The 17441-nt window shown below is 40.7% G+C and overlaps 1 long non-coding RNA gene across 1 annotated transcript; it reads right to left on the minus strand.

Moving 5' to 3' along the window:
* Positions 1-4290: 4290 nt before the first annotated feature.
* Positions 4291-6416, minus strand: LOC143412568 (uncharacterized). The gene is made up of 3 exons (XR_013093079.1): positions 6367-6416; positions 4673-4773; positions 4291-4588 (listed from the first exon to the last, which is right to left on the minus strand). It is a non-coding gene; the product is annotated as an uncharacterized LOC143412568 (long non-coding RNA).
* Between the last annotated feature and the right edge of the window lie 11025 nt (positions 6417-17441).

Raw genomic sequence — 17441 nt, forward strand, 5'->3', positions numbered from 1 at the left:
GCGATCACTCGTTTCCTTGTATCCAGCAAAGAAGTGAATGTGTTCTTTGGAGTGATCCTGCATTCTTGTTGCTCTACATGTTCCCCAAAAACACACTCGGAGCGAAATCTATTTTGGGTCAGACACTGGCAATACTGTGTCAAAGATTTGTGCTGTGCGCAACATGCCAAGTTATCCTCTTATTTCTATATGGGAAGCTTGTGCCGTCTTAGCGTAGCCACTGCAGCTTAGCATTCAGCTGGGGAGAATCCAGGAGACTCTCTTATTCTGCTTGTATGGCACAACTAAACCCCAGGATGGGCTCGATCTCGAAGTCCAACTTTTTTCCCTCCACGTGACCGCATCCCAGTGTGGCCTCTGTAACCTCCAGCCTGCTAAGAAGCCCACGTTAGCAGAGTCTTAATTCACTATGACAATTAACCACAGCTGAAACAAAAGGGTGTGCCACTCTGGTATTTTGAGCTGGAAATGGGTATATTTCTTAAAATCCCCAAATGTCAAAATGTGATTTGTTATTGCGGAATTGTCGGCTTTACGTGGAGGCCAAGTGGTTAAAAGAATCGAGGCTTTGGCGCTCGGATCATCCGCTGTCTGTTCCTCCCTCTTTCTGTGTTGTGCAACTCTTGCTTTGAAAGATTTAGTGTATAATCTCCCCCCTGTGCATTTTCCAGGACTGGCTTCTTCACTGAGGTGAAGCTAGTCATAAAGAAATTATTCACGCAGCTTGGATTAATCATTAAAATCTTTAGTGATGTGTACAAATGTTTGCAAGAAAATCAGAACTGCCATCAAGAAATGTAGCAAACTGTAGCAAATGTTTAAAAGTACAATTTCAGGAGGGAAAATTATATGTTAACAGAAACGTCCAAACCATGTAAAGTATTCAAAGTTAAGAAACAGCTTTTCAGAATAAATAAAAATGGAACCGAGAACTGTCAAATTTTGCTAAGCTAATTCATTTTGGCTAATTTTATTGTTATATATCTTAAAACGGTTTACAGTTGTTACAGTGGTCTGGTTATGACATTAAATGTCAGGTTCCAGACGCATCAACCACATGACCTTAAATTTGAACCTGGTCAAATTAGCTAACGATACTTTAGCTAGTTCGTTGTGTTAGTTACACGTTACTCGGTGCTTCATCCGTTGTCAGTGTTGGAGCTTAAAACCTACATTTAATCGAGCAGGTATATTTGAAGTATTGACTTTATTGTTTTCTTGCTGCTTTATATTTTACATTGAAGTATAAAATAGACGCTGCTAAAATTAGCAACACACATAATTAAGTGTAGAAATTAATCTGATTTTTAACCACACGATTATCACGTTAGGCTATGCAAATGAGAACAACAATATCCTGAATTTGTTAAATTCGCTAACTTAATTATATGATCTCTTATTTCCCTTAGCTGTCAGCTAATTTCAGTATTGCTCTGCATTATAGAGGGACATTTATATGCATAAACCTATAACATGTATTATTATGATAAAGTGCTGCTTAACCATTAGTTATAATAATTAGTTTATAGGGTTGTAACACTTAAATTTTTTAATATTAGTGCTGCTTAAGAAGCATTTCACTGTTATATATTTCTTTTATGCTCCTATGTATTGTAAGTAAAGGACAGACTATTCTGCGTACAGTCTGGTGAAAACTAATCTCTTGTTAAAAACTCTTATTTGTGCTACAACCCATCTTATCTATTGATTTGGTAAGCTCTGCTGAGTAGTCACCTACCCAGTGAGTACTTATCTGAAAACTCAGAGATAAGTCCTCACTAAGAACAGAGTTGGTACGCTCAGTTTTCTAGAACATGTTTTTTGTGAATGCTGTAAATCATTTCAAAGAAAGTGGTTTGTCATATTCCATATGGCTGCAACTAATCAAATGTGAATTTCCGCCTTTGAATCGTTCCGTGAACAGGTGTTAGCGCCGAGTAGCTTTATTTTTTTCGCTCCCCTAAAGGAATTTTCAATTTTGTGCCTTGTAAAAGCTCCATAACAGCCTTACTTTGTGATCCACATTTAAGCATCTTCTAATCAGCCTCAATATGGTGGAAAAGTCATTAAAGCAATCTTATTCCAGGTATTACAAACGTCGACATCTGGCAGAATTAACATTGAACTGATTGGTTTAAAGCTGCGTTCCAGCGTTATCCCGTCTTTCATTGCCCTCAGTAGTGTTTAATTAAAGCCTGAATGCAGGTGAAGCCTTTGCCTCTTTCACAATATGTCGGGCTAATTGTGTGTCACAATGGGTCACTGGACTCCGCCTATTGGTTGCCAAGAGTGGACACAATGAACATTAAGTAAAAACCACCCAAATCAATTTAGGATCACCTTGCTGTGTGATGAAATTATATGGAAAGTAAATGAATGGAAAATTGGTCTGAACAGGCAGCACTGTGTGTGATTATTCCTGCGTGAAGGTGAAGGAGGAAAAAAGGCCCGGCGACTTTTCCCTTTCACGAAGCGACACTGTTTGCTGAAGGTGCTCGCCCTTTTTGATGCCGGCCATTAAAATGTGATGTTCTGAGTTTAAAGCAAACACAGCACTGACACTGCAGGAATTCCTCTGGCAGTGTTTAAGGGTTGAACGCGGGGTGGTCTTTTCAGCGGTTGTCGATCAGTGGACCGTTTTGAAATGTAAATTCAATTTGTCCTTCTGAATTTAGATTTTTCGGCGACAGATTGCCATGTGAGCTGCGAACAGCCTTTTTTTTCTTTCTCTGTATCTCAGCACAGAAAATGTGCTCGGCACCATTAAAATAAGAAAGATATTTTCAGCACTGAAATGAGTGCATTAAATCAGGCCTGACAAGCTGTTTAGTGTCTGTGAGGAGACTTGCCTTTAAAAACTGCAGCACTCTCCATAATATGAACTGTTTTCTTCCCTTTTACAACTTATGAAAAGTTGCCCACCGGCTATACTGAGCACTGTAATTGGTGACAAGATAAGGGGTTACACTGAAAACTGCTGTGTGGCTGCCTGACCTGGGTGGTGTTTACAGGTGCAGACACACTAAAAAGCAGCCCCCGCTGTTTACAGTGTGATGCAACCCACAACCAGACAACAATTGCAACAAATGGTGCAATTGTGAAGCTTATAATGGTCAGCTTGTGTTGCGGCAGTTTCCTGGAGGCAATAATAGAGCTGACCGGCCGATGGTAGCAGATTGCAGTGAACTGTATCTAAGGTATGAATCAAGATGGTTAGTAATCATTTTAATAGGTTTTGCCATCTACTAATATTATTTGTCTTATTTTGGCCTCGTGTTAAATCTACTGTTGCCATAATCTGGACACTTTGTGCATCAATAGAAAGTATAATGTTGCACATTTTACAAACGTAGGCCCACTTTATCCAACCCCGTCTTTTAAAGTGGAAGTATTAATGATGCATATTGTGTGCTGAGAGGTTTGAATGCACTTTTAACTCACAGTCTCAACTTTCTATAGCCAACTCACTTGCACCCCCCTCAGGATGTGCGCCTCACATGAAAGAAAAACATGTATATTTATTGAGATCTATGAAGTGTAGCATGTTGGTTTTAATGTTTCATAGAAAGATAAGTAACCTGCCATGCTAGCTCAATGAGTTTACAGAGATTATTACAAACTGCAGCATCCACAGTATTTGAAACGCTGCCTAAACTGCTTTTGATTGGACGCCTGTAACAGCACAGCTCTGTGTCGTACTGCCAGGTAAAAACTCTCACGTTGACCTGCTAATTTAGCTTGTTTTTCAAGCTCACAATATATGTACATGTCCTCACTGTCTTTTTTCCATGAAGCTGTGCAGAGTGGAACTTGTGCGCATTTGTATGCTAATTGGTGATTTCTCTGTCTAGCTTACATTGCGGTGTTGGCTTCCTCGGGGAGCCTGTTATCATAAGAAAGGTGATGTCTTCTAACACAAGTATAGAGGAATAATTGGCTTGGACCTGAACAGCACTTCGTCTCTGTCTGGTTTGCTTGATTGAAAGGAATTGTGCGTCTGGCACGCTTGAAATTAAAAAAAAAAAAATACAATATTAATGATGTTGAGCTGGATGAGTTTTTTTTAATAGAGAAGATGTTTATGCATGCGCAGCAATCACAACAAGGAGGAAGGGCGAAATGGAATAAATTGGTCGTTCTGGCTTCGAGTTGTTGTTCTTCAGAAGTCATTTGTGGCAAGACTAAATGTGAACATTTTAAATAATTAAAACGCCACCTGCCAAGGAAACTTTGAGCAAATTCCCCAGTAGCCAGCCAGATTAAAGTTTAACTTTCTCTCCTGGAGCACACGGAGCAAGATAGCACTTCCATATGCCGGGCCAGTGGGTCAGAGGAGTAGCCGTTGCAGGTGGGACGGAGCAGCTGTGACCTTGAGCGCTACTCGCCGTCTGGTAGTGCCCATAATGAATGGAGACTGTGATGAATAGTGAAAGCAAAGTTCTCCCAGCTTTCTGGAGGTGACCAGGAGGAAATGGTCTCTCTCTCTTTGTTTTCATGTTAGATCTAAGTTCAGCATGTGCAAGGTCTCAGCCCAGAGAGGTTCACCGACATCACTGAAGCTCTGCTGAGACGATTGGGTGAAGTTTTGCTTTAGAGAAAGCAAAAGAAAATGTGTTATAATTATTCTTTTGCTTACATTTAGAAACATCTAAAAAGAAGCAGAAAATCTAACCTCTGTAGGGTTGAAGCGTCTATGAGGGTGAATATCACCAATGGAAGGAAATCCTGAGACTAAACTGGCTGTTCTTTGAGTTTCACCTCAGCTGTGTTTATCTGACCAATCAAAAGACAAAGAAATAATATTAGCCAGTTTGCGCCTTTCTGGAGCTGTAATAGGTTCCTCAGAACAAGATTTAAAATATGATAATTATCCATCGTCCCCAGCCGAGTGTGACGTGGGTCAAACCTCACCACTGCTTTGAAATGGTCCAATAGTGATATATAAAACGTCAGCAACCAAACTGATTTAACTGGCAATTAAGCTTGGTGAATGACTAGCAACCTGTGCTGGTTGTGTTTCATTTCATCTTGTCAGCTTTCTACTTTTCTACGTACTTTATCGAATAAGCAAATGTAGGTTTGCATACAAAGCTGCCTCCAAGTTTCACCACAGCGACATGAGAAAGTGCTCAACTGCGATGCGAGACCGCAGCGAGGATCGTTGCGAGTCACGTAATCTCCCCGAGTCATGAACTCCTTGTTCACAACTGCATTCTTCAGGCCGAAGTCATAAATACCCTCCTTGGAGAAAGTAAAACCCGTGGTGCTGCAGTACTGCTGGCCCAGAAACACGGCTTTGATGAGCAAAACATTCCCCCATTTGTGATGGAAAGAGTGCTGAGTGGTTGTCGCCAGGCAAACATCTGCAGTCGATGTAACGCAGGAAAGTTGCTTTTGATGTGCGCTCATTTACAGTCTGTTAGAAATCACGAGTTGCTGTGCACGTCCTTAATCGACTTCACTGAATTGATCCAAAACTGCATCCAAAGAAGGGATTCTTAAATAAATACAGTTCACTTGATTTACCTTTGAGAAGTTCTATTTATGTTTAGCTGCGAGAGTGCCGTCATCGCTGACGCTCTCTGTGGGATGGCAGCTTGGTTCTGACTGGCAGGGTTTGTTTTCAGTATATAAAAAAATGATGAATCATTAAGGAGAACATGTGGAATATGTTGTGCAGGAGTCTATAGGTCTTGACCTCTCTATGCACTGTCTTGTGGAGGTTATGGGCTCAGTCTCTCATTTTGGGTTCTACTGAATAAAAAAAGTAAATCTCTTTTGTAAATCTTGATCATGCCGTGTTTCAGATTGGAGGATTATCTGTGGTATAAAGACGAACATTATTGGCTAACAGTTTGTAACACCTGTCCGCATCACGTCCACTCTCGACGCTCTACTCCTATCGGCAGCAGTAGCAGTTAATGATGCAAGCTCGCGCTCTCTGACTCCTTCATGACACCCTTGCTGTTTGTGAATCAAATTGTGGATATGAACAAAAGGTCATGGTTACACTTCTTAGCCTTTCCTGTCAGCTTGGACAATGCAGTCACTGAGCTTACAGTAAACATTACATCACACCCAGGATATTTATGCTAACACCTTGCAAGTGGGCGCTAGGTAGCCAAAAGCGCACAAGCTTATAAATACATTCATCTTGTTGAAATACACCTGTAGGTTACGTACAGGAAAACGCACTACAGCTAGCTTTCTTAATGTAGACAGTAAAAACTATGGACGGCGCCACCATGATCTCACGCACTGGTTACTGACGACCCAGTTTGAAGCGTGTTCTCCATTCCCATTGGGCGCTGATCTGATCTAAAATCTCAAAGCCACAAATGACACTCAGGTTTTATTCAGGATTACCTGGAAACTAGGTGTTGAGCCCATAAAGCTGTAAAGGAAGTCACAGAGCAGGGGGCGGAGTTCCGTTTGTCCATATACTTCTAAACAATCAGAAGTCTTTTTTAATGCCCCCTGCTGACCATTTCAAAGAATGCAGGCTTAGACACCTATACTTTTATGTCTCTTAACATTCATAGCATGAACAATACAAATATATGAGTCTCTCCAATATTCAACATTATCATGTAAATCTCTATAAGACACATCTCCAACTTTAGGCAGTTTTTTGGGGGAGGGTCTTAGGGTAATCCAGCAATCCTGGCATGTAACACTGTTGCCACAAATACTCTGTATCCCTAATTTGACCTCATACTCTTTTGAATACCAGAGTTTATATTTTCTTCCCAAAGCAGAGGGAAAAAGGGAAAAATCCAGACACTTGTTTCCAAATATTTATCTCTTCGTGATCATGTTGATTCTAAATCATGTGGAAAATTTTGGTTTCCACATAATTGAAGAATATTATTTTTGTTCATTTCCTGTCATGCAATAGTTGTTTTCTTTTTCCCCGGAGCTTGCAGTACCTAATGAGCTCTAAGCTCTTCACATGATTTTTAACAAAGTATGTGTGTCGCTGTGTGCGTGTTAGCTACAGTGCATGTTTTTATTGATGATTCCTGTAGCATTCGCTTTACTTTGAGGAATACAGTAAATGTCCTGCTGAGGTTTCCACCACTCTTTAACTACCTGCACACACAAAATATCTAAACCTGTTGGGAATTAAAGTGCCTGTTTTATTCTCTTAAACGCCTTTTTATTTATTTTTTGGTCTTTTCCCTGAACCTGCCTACTTCCTCTCAAATTTTTCCAGCCCCAAACAAACATTTCAGTCTAAATTGGGAGCTCATTACGGTCTCACACATCCACTCAAAGCACAGAACAGCGAGATATTATGAATTGATTTTCTCTATATCTGGACTATAAAAGCTGAGTGCATTAGCATTAGAGAAGACAAACGCTGCATTTGAGGCCGGCCGAGGGGTGAGAGTGGTGTTGAATTAAACAGACATGTTTAACAAGCTGTTAACAACTCTGGCTGTTCCCCATCCTCTCTCTTTCCTCTTTTTTGCTGTAAATAGCAGAGACAAAAAACAGCCGTGGCCCGAACGGGAGCGCGATCCCACGAGAAAACGCAGTGAAAGGAGGCTTTCGCTGGGGGAAAGGTGGTGACAGTTCACACGGCGATACTGGCGAGGAGACTGCACGACAAAAAGCAGAAGCTCTTTGTCTCACAGCTGGGGGAAGTGCGCCTCAAAACTGTTTAAATGTTATGGCGACTAGGAATGGTTCTTACGAGCCCCGGGTCCGGAGTGCACATTACATGTTAATGACTTGGAACACACAGCAGAGCAGAGGCTCAAACTGCCAATTAAGCATATGCTACAGACGCCACTGGTGTTCACACACAAGCATCTGATAGCGTTCAAGCTTGGCCTGCAGATCTGAATCTCTCCATGGGACGTGGAGGCACTCCAATGGTGAGTCATTAGCCACAGACAACCCCTGAAAACCACAGAGGAATAAAAGCAGCTGCTGATTGGATACCGCTCAATCAGCGCCGTCCTTTTATGACGGGCTCACTGTTCGTCACTCATCTGCTTAGTCAAACACTTGGTGGTGATGATGATGGTGTTTGCCTGTAAACATGTAAGCAAACAACACTCCAGCGCCTTACCTCTTCAATTGCTCTGCAAAGTGCTGAGTGGCTTGTGATTAAAGAGGTGTTAATACTGATGTGGAGGGAAAATACTGCACTCTAATATGGATTACCTTTAGAAACATTGATACTCTTTCAGAGTTTTCTTGTGTGTTTTTGCAGCTCATGTATACAATCAGAGTAGATTTAGAAACTTTTGAATTGAGGTTTCAGCTTGAGGCACCGTTTTAACGAAGAGCTGTCGATTTATAAACTGCATACGAGATAAGCTGCGGTTATAGCTAAATGCTGTATTATTAATAAATACATTGCATATAAAATGAAATATACAGCTTCAGTTATTCTACTGTCACAGTTTAGGCAATACAGAAAAACATAAACCTGTTTTGGTCCTCAGCTCTGGTATGACAATTATTAGATTACATGATGTGCTATTAATACAAATATCTCACAGCCACGAACAGATTATCCAATTAGGTGCTCCAGGCCACAGGCTTCCAAAGGGTCCTCGCCCGTCTTAGGATCAATGTGAGGCTGTATACCCCCTCCAAGCACCAAACTTCCACTAGCACAATGCATGAATTGAGTGCCTGGATCCAGACAGATATCTAAATTTGGAGCAGTTTTTGGTATTTTTCTTAAGAAGATGAAAACAGTGGGGCTCATTCACTAATACCGTGTTTGCCCCCGCTTCATTTCCTATTTGTTTGGTATGTTTTTCACACTTAAATGTTTTAGATCATCAAAAAAATCACATCTTCACACAGGACATTGTAGGTTTGGATCTTTGTCACATCAGTGTATATGTATAGATATGCTCATATCTTGTGCAGAAAATAAGGACATAAAACAGCTTAGTTCTTATCTTTGTGTAGCTGTTAGTGAATCACAATCATTCTAAATGGATTGTGGACAGCAAGTATCAATCAAAAGCCGGAACATTTTATGAGTGAAGAAACTGAAACGACAGCGTCTGAGGTGAAATCCTAAAAAGGCAAATAGAGCAAATACTCCATTTGATCAGTTAAAACAAGGAAGTGTTGACGTCTAATAATGTTAAAACGTAATACCAGTCAAGTCACGTGGCTTTGTTGTCATTCGAACCATGTGCAGTGGCACAGTACACAGTAAAATGAGACCATGGTGCTACATATGAAATATAACAGACAATCAACACAGGACTACTGAAGTGCAAGTGTGCAAAAAGTGCAAAACAAAGACAGTGCAACAGCAGACAGAACAGAACGATACAGACACAACAGTGCAATAGAAATGTGCAAAACACTGAGCGTTGTGCACCATTTTGGTCCAGAGCACCGCCGCCGTGCCGCCTGAGACATACGCCTACTAGTAATAATAATAATAATAATAACGAAGTTTCATTATTTCTGGTCACATTTTCTACGACAGGACTTCATCATCTGTAGGGACACATAGTAGTATTTGTTGGTATTTGATCAGGGAGCCATTGTGGTTGCTTAGATCTCCTTTTGATGTTATTTAGAGCATCTTTGTGGCTTTTTAGTTTTCTTTGTAGTTATTTAGTGCCTCTTTGTGGTCATTTAGAGTTTTCTTATTGCTATTTAGTGCATTTTCTGTGTTTGTTTAGCAAGTCAAATCAAATCAAATCAAATCACTTTTTTTTTATTGTCACATCACATGTGCAGGCACACTGGCACAGCACATGCGAGTGAAATTCTTGTGTGCGAGCCCCACAAGCAACAGAGATGTGCAAACACAACAACACAAACGAGCAAAATACAAGAATGAAGATACAAGAAAGTCGTACCAAGGCACGTGGTTGTTTTGATCTCTTCTGGTATTTATTGTATCTTTTAGTTGTTTAATGCATTTTCTGGTGTTTAGTTTGTCTCTGTGGCTGTTTTGAGCTCTTTGTAGCTATTTAGTGTGTCTTTTGGGGTTGTTTAGAGTATCCTCGTTGCTGTTTACTGGATCTTTGTGTCTATTTACAAAGTCTGGAGTTTTGATCCCTTTGTAGTTCCTTTGTAGTTTAGTATCTTTGTTGTTTAGTGTCTCTTTGTGGTTGTTTTGATTTGTTTGTGGTTGTTTAGTGTCTCTTTGTTTTTGTTTAGTGTCTCTTTGTGGTTGTTTTGATTTGTTTGTGGTTGTTTAGTGTCTCTTTGTTTTTGTTTAGTGTCTCTTTGTGGTTGTTTTGATTTGTTTGTGGTTGTTTAGTGTCTCTTTGTGGTTGTTTAGTGCATCTTTGTGGTTGTTTAGTGTCTCTTTGTGGTTGTTTAGTGCATCTTTGTGGTTGTTTAGTGTCTCTTTTTTTTGTTTAGTGCATCTTTGTGGTTGTTTAGTGTCTCTTTTTTTTGTTTAGTGCATCTTTTTGGTTGTTTAGTACATCTTTGTGTATGTGTGTGCGCATGTGCGCATCCAAGAAATTGTTACACTGTCTTGCATGGCAGGAGAGATAGGACCGGTGGTGTGCCACTGAGCAGTGTTTACTACATTGACTCAGAGTATGTTTAATTAAGCTTTATTCTAAAAAATTGAAAAAATCTCAAAGTGAAAAGAAATCTCTACAAATTGATCTAAATTAAGCCCAAGGAAAAAACACAAAACAATTGATTGCATAATTCACCCACTTTATATCAATACTCAGTCGAGGCGTCTTTGGCAGCAGTTGTAGGCCTGCCTCTGTGCGTATCAGTCTGTCTCAGGTTTTAGCCAAGACGCTGCAGAATTTCCACATTTTTCTTTGCCAAACTGTTCCAGCTCTGTGAAGCTGCGTGAGGCAGTCCATCTGCATTCTTGTGTGCCTGTGTCATGACAGTCGGTGTGATAATGTTTTGCTGTTACTTGACCTTAATTTTTTTTATCTTTTTAGAGACCGATTTGCACACTTTATTATTATTTGTTTTTTAGATGACCTTTTCTTTCACAAGTTGTTCAGAACAAGCTGCAGAGACGCTTCCCCTGCAGCATAATGACTGCCACCAGACTTTGGGGATAGTGTTTTTGCTTATGTAGCAGTCAGTGTGCTATTATCACACAATTCTATTGCTACAATATCTCAACATGGCCTCTTTTAATCGTGCCTTTCTCATATAGACTTTTAACCATGAAAACTTAATCTTAAAATGTGATGACTACTGAAATGTACAGAAAAGAAAAAAACAGACTTTAATTAACTTAAATAAATATAATATATTTAAATACATTAATAAATTTGTTTTTGGTTAGACATTTAGAATTGTGTTCTGTGATCTTGTTACACAGTTTTTTAACAGGGACCGAATGAAGCAACAGTCTCTCAAATGATGTTCGCTCATGTGGTGTTTTGATGTTGAAGAGCGTATTCCTCTGAATTCTTATGTAGGAGTTTAATTGGATTCTGGGAGATTGGGTGACTTTGAAGGCTATAGCATACAGCATGTTTCAGATCTTTTAGCACTCATTAAACCACTCAGTGACACTGTGTACCCTGCATGGAAGCATCTGTGTTCACCACACAAGATAAATAATGCAATATGCTGTACACTAAATTGGTGTATAGGTATAAGAACATATGGGCTATAGAATGAGTTCATTTCTGAACCTTCAGGTGGAATTGTCACTAGAGTGAGGAAGGTGAGACAGTCTGTGGTGCCCCCCTCGCTGAAAAGGAAGAAATCCATATGAATGTCAATTTTACATTTAGATATTCTTCATCTAAATTAAATGAAAAGCAGTGAATACTTTGAGACTTGTTTTCTTCTGTATATGTTTACATGTCATCAGTGTGATGATGAAGAGGTTCATCATCAGACTAAAACAAAGTGGTATACAAATACAAATCTAAAGCTAGCTACTTAATAGCTAATTAAATAAATAAAAAAAATAAATACTGTACTCAAACTTTTTTTTTTACTGTTACATTAAGGCACAAATTTGTTATTACAGGTAGTAATTATTGGACTTATTTAGTATTGTTGCAATTGTAATAGCCAGCTCGATCACAGTAAGAAACACAGAAAAGGGTTTGCATTTATGAGGCCACAGAGAGGACAGACAAACAATAACTGTGCCGCCACTTCTTGTGTCAACACCACAAGAAGCCGAGCCACAGGAGAGGTCCTCAAACAAGGCAGTTATTCCTGGTAAACAAGCAAATATGAACGAGGTGGACGAGTAATCAAATGCATTAAGGGAGCTTGCTTCAGCGATAGCATTTCCCCCCCCTGTTTTATCTTTCCACCAGACAGAAAACCTTTTGTATCGATTTTGCTTTTTTCTGAAGGCTCCGTTCGCCGCCACACTCAAATCAGCAGCATCATTTTAGCCAAGGTTTTAGAGTCGGGGGAAAATTCTCTCAGGGAAGTGATCAAGAGTCACCACAAGTCTCTGAATGTGAGACTTTGTGGTCCTGCCAACACTCACTTCACTGAGGGGAAATTCTACAGTAAGCACTCTTTCTGCACAAGGGAGCTGCTGAACCTTTCGCCCTTTAGTGGCCACAGATGCCTTTCAAAGCCTTGATGGAGAATTCTACAATGCATGTTTAATGCTATGTTAAGAAAGAGACAAACCGCCGATGCTGCCGGCACTGCTGAGCACTGCTGTGCACTGTGTTACATTGTGTTTCTTTTTTAATTCGACATCCAGATGAAAAGCAAGCTTCAGATTTTTACGTCTTATTTAAAAAAATCATTATTGTTATAAAAGATTTGTCACCACCTCAGCTGTAAGGTACAAAGCAAAAACATGTACCTGCTCTCAAGCGTACAATGGCAGCGTTAGAGGGTAGCCCCCCAGTGACAAGCTATTGTACCCTAAGAGGTTATTTATTTTCTGAGTATTCTGCAGAATAATTTTAATGTTAATGTTAAGAATAATAACTCCAAAAATGATTCCACTTTCAGGTTTGTTGGTCTGACAATAATTTTGCAGCATTACCTGCCTGACGGTGCAATGGGATGGAAAAGAATCACAGTACTCTGAATAGTACTGGTCGACGTATATACGTGTGATATTTAATTTAAATCCCTCGAATGGTTTTGATTTTTGGTGGCATACAAAACAGCTCTTTGTCTCTTTAACTTTCCAATCAATTTGTTAACGTTATGACTCACTATATGCTACTGTTAGCATAGCTTAACAAAAATATAGCTACACTACAGCTTTCAATACAATTTTATTCATATAGCACCAAATAGTGGTGCAACGGATCACGGTTGATACGTAATCCGAACCGATCCCACTCCACGGTTCGGTACGCACGTGATCCGAAGATTCGAAAAAAAAGAAAAAAAGTACGTGTATGGTATCGTATTGGGTCAGTCCAGCGATAGTTATGGCCAGCGCTAGCGGTCCAAGCAGAGGAGCAGAGGAGTTTGTGGTATTTAAGCAGCCCTTTGCTGCCCAGTCCGACCGGGCTAAAGCTATTACAGAAGCTGCTGGGGTGTTTAGCTGCAGACGGGAGGCCGTATTCTGCTGTGCAAAACAAGCGGTTTAAACTACGATGAACGTGCTTGAGCCACGCTATGATATCTTGTTGCGCGTCCACTTTAGTGGCAAGATCGTTCCAAGCATGTATGAGCAGGAAAAGATTTAAGTTATGGCTGAACTGTCCCAGGCATCTTCTGTTGCCCAACTACTACAAATGGGTGGAGCTCCAGGTCAACGCAAAGCTACGTGACCGCTCGTTGTATCACAGCGGAGTGCGATATAATGAGCGGTATGTATTATTGTAGGGTCTACCTTACAATATAAAGCGCCTTGAGGCGACTGTTGTTGTGATTTTTGCGCTTTATAAATAAAATTGAATTGAATTGAGTGGTAGATACAAAGACCTATACTGCCCTATATTGTATCATCATTCTTTTTTAATAATTGCATGGAATGAGTCTAGAGTTGAAGGTTTTTAACAGGCAAAAAATACTTCAATAAGTAAATAAGTAAATGTTACATTTTTGACTTTTTTTTTTTTTTTTTGCTGATCCGAAAATTGATCCGATCCGTGACTTAAAACCGTGATCCGATCCGATCCAAACCGAACCGTGACATTTTTGATCCGTTGCACCACTAGCACCAAATAACAACAAGAGTCATCTCGAGGTGCTTTATGATGTAAGGTACAATAGTACAGAGAAAGACCAACAATAAGGCAACAGAGCAGTTGGCAACAGTGAGGAGGAAAAACTCCCTTTAAACAGGAAGACACCTCTGGTAGATTCAAGCTGCAGGAAACCTTTTCATCTCCCATGAATGGTTGGAGCTGAATGCAGGGAGACAGGACAAAAGACGCACGGTGTAAGAAACCAAAAAAAGAAACAAAACCAACAACAACCAAAAACACTCGACTGAATCTCACTGATACAGGCAGGGCCCATTCTCTCGCTCGTCTTTGTCATCCAAAGTGCAGACCAGGACCTCATATTGTGCTATTGTTGAAAGTTCATTTTCTCCCTGATATGCAAGCAGCAAAATCAACAGTGACAATTCAATTTTCCACGATCCACGAGCGTTCAGCCACTCCCGAAACCAAACCACACACATCTGCTGATAAGCGTCTCCGCACACCGAGGAAAGTTGGTGCCAAAAGCAGTTTGCACAGCATCTCTTTGACCTTGGCATGATTGCCTGTGAGGCACTTTAATTTAATCAGCTTCCCCAAGCTTGAAGCTGTGCTCATTGTTAAGGAGAGCAGGACCAGGGAACACTGTCCACACATGTACACACACACACACACACACACACACACACACACACACACACACACACACACACACACACAGGCACATGAAGGCATAGTCCTCTTTGTGCTGAGGCAAGGTTAGCGACACACCAAAGCTCTGGGGACCTGGGCCTCACAACCTCACAAAGGCCAACAGACAGAGGAGTTTGCCAGGCATCTCCATCAAACAGGCCCGTCTCTAATTATGTCATCAATCAGGGACAAGATGACGGGCAGGTACTCAATTAATGGCCATTGGAATGCAGCAAAGGGTCTTCGGGCACCGTGCCATCTCTGTCATCTTAGACAGGCAGCAGGACATACACATCAATGCACTTGGAGAATGTGCGAGGTTGGGGCTAGGACAAACACATGGAGCCATTGTACCGGACCCAAAGATTGTTAAGGCTGCATTCTTGGTGCACTGCAGAACTGATCAGCTGCTTCTGAGAGAATTCACATCTTAAAGGTTGTTATGCCTCTTAGCTAGACACAACTGCGATAGCATCTTTCTTTTGTTGTTACTCCAGTTAATATTTGATGGCTTTGGTTACATCTGCATGTTTTTCAAACTCTTTGAAAGACTGCCCTAATATCAGTGCTGTATAATACTCACTACCTGGTGCAGTGTGGGACTGTGCTTTGTTAACACCAACTGCTTCTACTGGGTTGCTAAAGTTAAACAGTTAAAGTCAAAGCTTTGTAGAGTTCTACACCTGACTAGTAACCTGACTAAACACTTTCATGATGTGAGACTCCATATTTATCCTAATGTTTGTTCAAGTACCCTGAACACCAGCTATTAAGGGAACTGGATGTGCCCCAAGGTTGTTCGCCATTGTTTCCAGTATAATTTGCTGACTGCTCACAGGCTTATTTGGTTCCACTGAACTGACACACTTCTTGCTGACTCCTCACACACACAAATGCCTGTACTGATGGCAAACTTTTTAGCTAGGGCAGTTACTCCCAAATGATAATATTATGGCCCCTTTCCACCTTTAAGAAAAGCTCATTCTTTGACATATATCAGTGACATTTTATAATTTAGAATGATTTATTCCCTTTGCTTCAGTCCAATTTTCCTCTTTGCTGTTTACATAGAATTTGCTCTAATGTTTTCCCCTGGGTGCCCCGGCTTCCACCCTGAGTCCAGTGCTTGTTAAGTTATCTGATGGTACTGCGTGGTTGTCTGTCTCCATCAGTGTTGGTCAAGTTACTTGAAAAAAGTAATCAGTAACTAATTACTGATTACTTCCCCCAAAAAGTAATCCCGTTACTTTACTGATTACTTATTTTCAAAAGTAATTAATTACTTAGTTAGTTACTTTTTAAAAACACGATTTACAACCTGAATAGGTGATAAAGTGATAGATCTTTCAGCCCAATTCTTCTTTTTCTGCATAATCCATCATACAAAATGTAATCAAATGGAAAAGTCTCTTTTTAAAACTTGTTTTATTCGTTTTAATCTTTTAACTTTAAGCAAACATTTTATTATCTGCAACATTCTCTGACTGGAAGAAATTTGTTTAACATTTAAACCTATTTTCTGCACATTTCAGCACATAAATTTTTTTTTTGTGTGTGTTTACACTCAGTCTTTCAAATAGATGCAAGTAAAACACAGCAGAACATAAATAAAGTCAAAGACTCAGCGGTCCTGTTGCTCTATTTTCACCTGTAAAGCAGGAGTGGGGTAGGCGGAGGTTTACCCTGGTGCAGGTGTGCCGCGGTCAGTGGAAGAATCCGCGAGTTTCTCTGTGAGTTTCCCATTACGTCGTAGCTACTCGGTGCTTGCTCGGAAGTTTAGGGGTTTTTTTCGCTGTAAAAAGAAGTTTTCTTCCCACGCACAGCGGACACTAATGTTTTTGTCACTTTTTATGGAATCAAACTCAAAGTAAGGTCAGTACTTCCACGCTTTAAACGCTGCACGCTCATACTCTCTCTGCACTCGATATGTGATCCACTGTTGATCTGCACACAGCTGTTGTCACGAACGTCGCACTCGCTTACGTCACTGTCGTGAGACATTCTCGCAAAAAATCACGGTTTTAGTAACGCAGTAACGCAGCGTTCCTACGGGAATGTAACGGTGATCTAATTACCGTTTTTGCAATAGTAATCCCTTACTTTACTCGTTACTTGAAAAAAGTAATCAGATGGAGCCCATCTCTGGTCTCCATGTGTTGGTGACCCATCCGGGTTACCTGGCCTGTCACAGCCACACCCTGACCTCAAGTTCGGTGTAGGGTGAGAAAAAACATGGATGTAGGGATGTATGGTTCTGGGGATGTCCCTAGGAAGAAGTTGCTGTTGCTGAGCTGAGATTGCTGTGACATGCTGCTTGATGAGAATAAGGTAGCTCATTCCTGGTGTAATGTTCCTCCTCTTAAAGTCTTTGCAAACACTCTGCTGACTGACCAGCAGTAGCACACTTCTAAAACCATGCTTTATGCGTTGGCACCTCGGCTAGCTCCAAGGCAAACTTAAAAAGAAGTTAGTAATGCAGGCTGGGGTGGACTTCCTAAAGTGATATAGGGGAAATCGTGGCAGTTGGCAGTTCATCTTGTAATCGGAAGGTTGCTGGGTGGAGACAGACAGTCTCAGCCGTTGTGTCCTTGGGCAAGACACTTCACCCGTTGCCTACTGGTAGTGGTCAGAGGGCCCGGTGGTGCCAGTGTCCGGCAGCCTCGCCTC

The sequence above is a fragment of the Maylandia zebra genome, linkage group LG15 (assembly GCF_041146795.1).
Source record: "Maylandia zebra isolate NMK-2024a linkage group LG15, Mzebra_GT3a, whole genome shotgun sequence".
Taxonomy (NCBI): Eukaryota; Metazoa; Chordata; class Actinopteri; order Cichliformes; family Cichlidae; genus Maylandia; species Maylandia zebra.